The following is a 7,931-nucleotide window of genomic DNA, read 5'->3' on the forward strand; positions in this document are numbered from 1 at the left end:
TTGTTTGTTTTCTTATTGTTGAGTTTGAAGAGTTCTTTGTATATGATAGACATAAGTCTTCTAACACATAAGTGTTTCACAAATATTTTCTCCCAGTTGTGGCTTGTCTTTTCATTCTCTTAATAATAACTTTCACAGAGCTGAAGGTTTTAATTTTAATGAAGTTCATCTTATTAATTTTTCCTTTTATGGATTGTGCTTTTGGTGTTGTATCTAAAAGGTCATCACCAAATCCAAGGTCACCTAGATTTTCTTCTATGTCACGTTGTAGAAGTTGCATATTTTCACATCTTACATTCAGGTCTGAGATCCATTTAGAGTTAATTTTTGTGAAAGATGTAAAACTGTGTCTGGGTTTATTTTTTTGTACATAGATGCCCAGAAGTTTTATTGAAAAGATTATCCTTTCTCCATTGGATTGCCTGTGCTCCATCGTCAAATATTAGTTGACTATGTTTGTGTGAGTCTATTTCTGGACTCTATTCTGTTCCACTGATCTGTTTGTCTAGTCTTTCACCAGAAACACAGCATCTTGATCACTGTAATGTCATAGTGAGTCTTGCAGTTGGATAGTATCAGTCCTCTGGCTCTTTTCTTCAGTATTGTGTTGGCTATTATGGGACTTTTGCTTTCCATATAAACTTTAGAATCACTTTGCCAATGCTCACAAAATAACTTGCTTGGATTTCGATTGGTATTGCATTGAACCTATAGGTCAATCTGAGAAGAGTTGACATCTTATTAAGTTTTCCTATCCATGAATATGGAATATCCTTCCATTTATTTATATATTCTTTGATTTCTTTCATCAGGGTTTTGTAGTTTCCCTTATAGAGATCTTGTACATATTTTGTTAGATTTATATCTAAATATTTCTCCTTTTTGGTGTTAATTTTTTTATAGTTGTTTTTATCAAGTTGAGGAAATTCATCTCTATTTCTAGTTTTCTGAGAGTTTGTATCATGAGTGAGTGTTGGATTTTGTCAAATGCTTTTTCTGCATCTATTAATATGATCATGTGATTTTTCTTCTTGACTCAGTTAATATTATGAATTACACTGATTGATTTGCGAATATCAAACCAGAATTCCATACTTGGGATAAATCCCATTAGGTTGGGGAGTATAATTCTTTTTACACGTTGTTGAATTTTTTGCTAATACTTTGTTGATGATTTTTATATCTATGTCCATAAGAGATACTGGTGTATACTTTTCCTTCCTAGTAATGTCTTTGGTTTAGTTAATAGGATAATGCTGGCTTCATAGGTGAGTTTTTATAGATGAATTACGAATTGTTATTTCCTTTACTATTTTTTGAGAAAGTTTGAGAAGGATTTAGTGTTAATTCTTCTTTAACTCTGTGGCATAATTCACCATTGAAACTATTTGGGCCTAGCACTTTCAGTTTTGCAAGGTCATTAATTGTTGATCAAATTCTTTAATAGGTATCAGCCTATTCAGATTATCTATTTATCATTGTGTGAGTTTTGGTAGGTTCTCTCTCTTTCTCTCTCTGGTCCTTCATCTTCAGTGCTTTGGTACTGAAATCATCCTGGCAAGCCAGTGGGGACTTTCAATTTCAGCTAGGGACATTTATAGCTTTTCATGACAATGGGAATGAGAATTTTAAATATTTATATTCTATTTTATAGAAAGAATATTCAACATTTAAAACATTTGTATTGATTCCTTTTAAGGAATTTTATTATTGTGACAGTTATGTATACAAAAGTGTCCTTTAAAATACAATACAAAATAGTGACCATGTTGCATCTACCCTTGAATCAATTTGGTATTCTTAAAGCTTGTGAATTGCATACTCTCCCCCCTTGCACTTACCACAAGTAGATTCTAGACATTGTATCTTCCTAGCTTTGATATTCCAAATGCATCAAACAGATTCATCCATAAGAGGCTCTTCATTAGAACTGGTTGAATCCAATTAATCTAAAACCAACGAATAGAAGACACAGGAAGATATTTTCATCTCAATATAAAGAAAAATATTAAAGCCATCAAAAGGGTAACACATTGAATTATGAGATAAAGTAACCACTGTTCTAAAAATAAACAAGCAGAACCTTAAAAATCACATTTTCATGTTTATATAGGAGATTCCAGAACTATAAGTGAATTGAATTAGATGGAGAAGGTGCATTCCCCTCTGAGAGTCTGTGATCCTATTTCTACAATTTCACCCTGGACAGAGTACCCTTCAGAGCCTGACTGACCTGCTTGTTTGCAGCGTGTAGATGACAGGGCTCAGCAGTAGGGTCTCCACAGTGTTCACAAGAGCAGCTTCCCTGTTGCAGTCCAGCCTGTTGGTTTGTTTTGGTTTCACATATATAAAGACATAGCTTCTGTACATCAGAGAGAGGACCATGAGGTGAGATAAACAGGTGGAGAAAGCCTTGTGTCACTCCTTGGCTGATGGGAGATACACAATTGTGACTACTATGTGGCTGTATGTGATGATGGTTATAATAAGGGGTGCAAAAAGGTGAACAAAGCCAGACTGGAAGCCAACATTTCAGTAGAACTGGCGTCAGAACAGAAGAGATGAATCAGTGAGTCAAGGTCACAGAAGAAGTGGGGCATGATATTCGGGCCACAGAAGGATAACTGAGAAACTTTCAGCAGCAGACCAGACAGGAAGATGAAAGATAAAGTATAGCAGAAGGAAACAAACCCTCAGGTTCATGATGGTAACATAGTGCACAGGCTTGCAAATGGCCAGATGCCGCTCCAAGGACATCACAACCATGAGGAAGAAAACTGTTGATCCAACAAATACAAAGGAAAAAGCCTGCATGAGACAAGCAGTAAAGGAATGGTTTGCCTTCCTGAAAGAAAGATGGACAATAGTTTAGGAATAACTGTGGTGATAAAACAGAAGTCACAGAAGGAGAAATTGTTGAGTAAAATATACATCAGCGTCTGGAGGGGATGGTCAGCCCAGGTGGTGGTGATTATCACCGTGTTTCCTATGATGGAGGCTAGGTATGCCAGCAGATGCACCAGGAAGAGGACTTTACCCAGATGCTGGATAGCAGGAAGCCCCTCCAGGATGAATTCCTAGACTGCTGTCCCATTCATCGTCTCCATACTGTAGTTACTTCCTTTTCTCTGTCATCATCTCTCTTTGATCTGTTAGGCAGAAAACACCATCGCTGAAGAATAAAGTACTGAATAGTGGCAATAATTTAAAAAAAAAAAAAAAAACTACCTGCAGCTACTATTTTTAATGAGAAATAATCTTCTATTTTTTAAATATTGTATTATAAGTGATTTTTAACTTTTCTCATTTTAAATTTTTAAAAATTAATGGGTTCTTTGGGGGAGTTTGTTGATTTTGATAATGATTTTTAATGTACAACTTAACTTTTCTAGAAACTAATATCTTTGAGTAATAGTCAGTGCATTAAATAATGAAAAATGAAAAATATTATTTTTTGCAGACAACTTATACTACTAACAGATAACAATGGCGGCTATAATCCCTGTGAAATATCCTCTCATTGGCGCCATGACAGCAGTTTATGAAACTTTCCTATTTACTGACTTTAGCCCTCTAAAAATAAAAAGGGTAAAAAAGCCATTAATCCGATTACAATATTCCAACTCAGTTATTTTTCTAAAGCTCCATTCAAAAGGGGTTCTTTACCTAAGACAATAGAGTAAGCGGTAAAGCTAATATATCATAATATGTCATAACTAACCAACCCATGAACTTAAGAGAAACTATGTCTAGAATATGTGGGAAAATGATTACAAGAGTTGGTTGTTGAAACTCCATGAACAAACATTTAACAAGTAAATCACTATCCCTCTCACTCCAGCAACCTAGCAGAATGGAAGTGTTTCATTCAGCTATTATTCATAAACCACCCTTCAACATTCGTTTTTCTGGGAAAATTATTGTGACATTGAGAGATTACGGCATGGTGGAATCACACCTGGATGCCATTGCAGTCACTAGAGGAACATTTTTAAAAAAATAATACTGATATATATATCTAGATAGAAACCAGATAAATTGATACCTAATCTTTGGGGAAGGGGTCTGCCTAATTGTTGGAAATCAGTACTCTAATAAATAAGCCACAATAATTAAATTGTGAGGTGGGGACAAGATGGCAGAGTAGTCAGACAATTCTGGTTGACCCTCTTACACCAAAGACCCAAAAAAACAAGTAATTTGATTATATATGGCAATCTGGGAGCCCTGAACATCAAAGCAGAGTTGAGGAACCAGACTGAGTGGCGGGGGAGAGAGAGATGGTTCAGAAGCAGGGAGGAGTTGCCAGACCTGACCCAGCAAGAGCCTGAGCCCTTCAGGCCTGAGCAGTTTGGGGGTGAGCGGTGAGGCAAGCAAGCAGTCATGCTCAGGAGGCACATTTTCCACACCAGGAGAGACTCAGAGCCAGAGAGTCTACATGGCCACCCATAATCAGTGAGAAGCAGCCCTCGACAAAAGATAAGTACTTGTGTATGGTCTACCATGCAGATCAAAAACAACCCTTTAGGGAAAAACCTCTTTCCCATTTTCCTCCCTGCTCCCTGCTCTGCACTGGGTCCAGGACCAGCTTCAGCAATTGCTGAGTCCCCTGGGCCAGAAGTAGGATCCGTCACACACCCGGAGCCATTCTCCTTACCTTGGAGAGTGAACAAATGAACAAATGGGAAAAAATAAACTGCCGGCTCCCCTAAGCCAGGAATCCAGGGTAGGCACAGCTCCTTTGCCTAGGCACAAGCATAATGGATCCATGGACTTTGAGTGCCTTTCCCCCTGCATAGACTTGTGTGGGCCCATCTCAACAGTGTAGGCCCTCATTACCACAGTACAACAGGGTATATACCAGAACTCTAACTTCAACTGTTTCAGCTGTAAAGTAGCAGGTTCTTGACATTTGACACTGCTCTGCTCATTAAGCAGGGTCTTCACCTACCCACATCAGGGGCCTGAGGACTGGTGACTCCATCCATGCCACCTAGCCAACTGTGAGAGGGGCCAATGAATAAGAGGTGCCCCCTAGTCCTTACAGCCAACAGCATTAGGTGCTCATAGTTTGGGTGCAAAACCCACCCGCCTACGCACTCTACAGAACAGGGACACACCTTCCTCCTGGACACTCGGAGGTGACCATCAGCCCCCTGCCTTGATCAGAGTGTGACCCCCTGCTACGGCTAGATGCCTGTGTCTACTCCAATCACCCATGCCTGTCTAGGACTGTAAGTGAGAGCCTACACAATACACTTGGTGGTTATCTACCTGGGCACCTGAGCTGAATCCATAAAGGAGGAATGGGAGACTCTAGAGCTCACATACCCAGTAACAGATCTAACCACCTGGTGGCAGAACATTAGCGCTTTAAAGTTGCCAATAATCAAACTAGCTCATATGAGCAGCCTATTTGGGCATATCAAAACAAAACAAGAATCTAGGACACAGAAGGCAAACATAAAATAAATAAATATAATAATTTATTGATGGCTCTGAGACAACAGTCAATATCAAATCGCATAAAGAGGCAACCCATGATGGCTTCAGCAAGCTCCCAAAATAAAGAATCTAGAAATTTTCTAGAGGAGGAAAATTTCTTGGAATTACTGTGGGCAGAATACAAAAGATTAACATACAGAACTCTTCAAGAAATTAAGAAGGAAATTAAGCTAAATGCAGAACATGCAATAGAGGAAATTAAAAAGATTAGAGAAGAGCATAACAACAAATTTAACAGGCTGCAAGAATCCATACGGAGACAGCAATCAGAAATGCAGAAGATTATCAATAAAATTTCAGAATTAGACAACTCAATAGAAAGTCATAGGAGCAGAACTGAGGCAATGGAAGTCAGAATTAGTGAGATTGAAGATAAAACCCCAACTTATATAGGGAAAATAAGATAAATGGATTTAAAAAACTGAAGAAACCCTAAGAATTATGTGGGACTCTATCAAGAGGAATAACCTACGAGTGATTGGAGTACCAGAACTGGGAGAAATAACAGAAAATTCAGAGAGAAGTGTTGAAGATTTGTTGGCAGAAAACCTCCCTGATATCATGAAAGATGACACTATATCTATCCAAGATGCTCATTGAAACCCACATAAGCTAGATCCAAAAAGAAAGTCACCAAGACATATTATAATCAAACTTGCCAAAACCAAAGATAAAGAGAGAATTTTAAGAGCAGCTAAGGATAAACGAAAAGCCATCTATGAAGGAGAGTCAATAAGAATAAGCTCAGACTACTCAGCAGAAACCATGCAAGCAAGAAGGCAATGGGATGACATATAAAAGCCTTGAAGGAAAAAAACTTCCAAATAAGAACTATATATCCAGCAAAACTGTCTCTCATATATGATGGTGAAATTAAGGCATTTCCAGATAAACAAAAGTTTAGGGAATTTGCAAAAACCAAACCAAAATTACAAGAAATTCTAAAGGGAGTCCTCTGGTTAGAAAATCAGTAACATCAGATAACAACCCAAGACTAGAACGCAGGACAGACCAAACACATATCAACCCAGATAGGGAAGTCACAAAAGAAAATCAAAGCTAAAACACTGAAAATAGGGAAACAGTTGTCAATATGTACAAGATGACAACATTAAAACAAAAAAGAGGGATTTAAAAAATGTAGACATAGATTTTTCATAAGCAGAGGAAGTCAAGGTGATATAAAGAAATGAAAGACTGGTATAAACCTAAAAAAGTAGGGGTAAATATTAAGGTAACCACAAGAGAAACTAATAATTGTACAAGTCAAAATAAAAAACTGGAAAAATATAAGGACTCAGCAAACACAAAATCAACAACAATGAAAAAGATGAAAAGAAAATACGTAAAGAAAGACAACTCAGCACAGAAAACTAAGTGGAACAAAGAAACTGTGAACAACACAAAAAAAGACATCAAAATGACAGCATTAAACTCATACCTATCAGTAATTACACTGAACGTAAATGGACTAACTGCACCAATAAAGAGACAGCGGCAGATTGGATTAAAAAACACAGCTCATCTACATGCTACTTATAAGAGACACACATTAGACTTAAAGACACAAACAAACTAAAACTCAAGGGATGGAAAATAATATATCAAGCAAACAACACTCAAAAAAGAGCAGGAGTGACAATATTAATCTCTGACAAAATAGACTTTAAAGTAAAATCCACCACAGAGGATAAGGAAGGACACTATATAATGATTAAAGGGTCAATAAACCAGGAGGACATAACTATAATAAATACTTAGGCACCCAACCACAGGGCTCCAAAATACATAAAACAAACTTCAACAGCACTGAAAAGAGAGATAAACAGCTCCACAACAGTAGTAGGAGACTTCAACACACCACTTTTAGTGAAGGACAGAACATCCGAAAGAAGCTCAAAAAAGAGAAGAGCTAAATGCAACAATCAACCAACTTGATCTCATATGCAAATACCAAACACTCCACCCAACAGCAGCCAAGTATACTTTCTTTTCCAATGCACATGGAACATTCTCCAGAATAGACCACATATTAGGCTGTAAAGCAAGATTTAACAAAATCCAAAATATCAAAATATTACAAAGCATCTTTTCTGACCATAAAGCCATAAAAGTGGAAATCAACAACACAAAAAGCAAGGAAAAAAAAATCAAACACGTGGAAACTGAACAACACCTTGCTCAAAAACTACTGGCTTATAGAAGAAATTAAGGACGGAATAAAAAAGTTCATAGATTCAAACAAGAATGAAAACACATCCTACCAGAACTTTTGGGACGCATGGGACGCAGCAAAAGCAGTGTTCAGAGGTCGTTTTTTTTTCTTTTTATTGTACTTTAGGTGAAGATTTACAGAATAGTTTCTCATTAAACAGTCAGTACACATATTGTTTTATGACATTGGTTAACAACCCCACAACATGTCA

General features: G+C 37.2%; 1 pseudogene; it reads right to left on the minus strand.

Annotated features, from left to right (window-relative positions):
* Positions 1 to 2,188: 2,188 nt before the first annotated feature.
* Positions 2,189 to 3,098, minus strand: LOC101361977 (olfactory receptor 49-like; annotated as a pseudogene).
* Between the last annotated feature and the right edge of the window lie 4,833 nt (positions 3,099 to 7,931).

The sequence above is a fragment of the Trichechus manatus genome, unplaced genomic scaffold (assembly GCF_000243295.1).
Source record: "Trichechus manatus latirostris isolate Lorelei unplaced genomic scaffold, TriManLat1.0 scaffold00200, whole genome shotgun sequence".
NCBI lineage: Eukaryota > Metazoa > Chordata > Mammalia > Sirenia > Trichechidae > Trichechus > Trichechus manatus.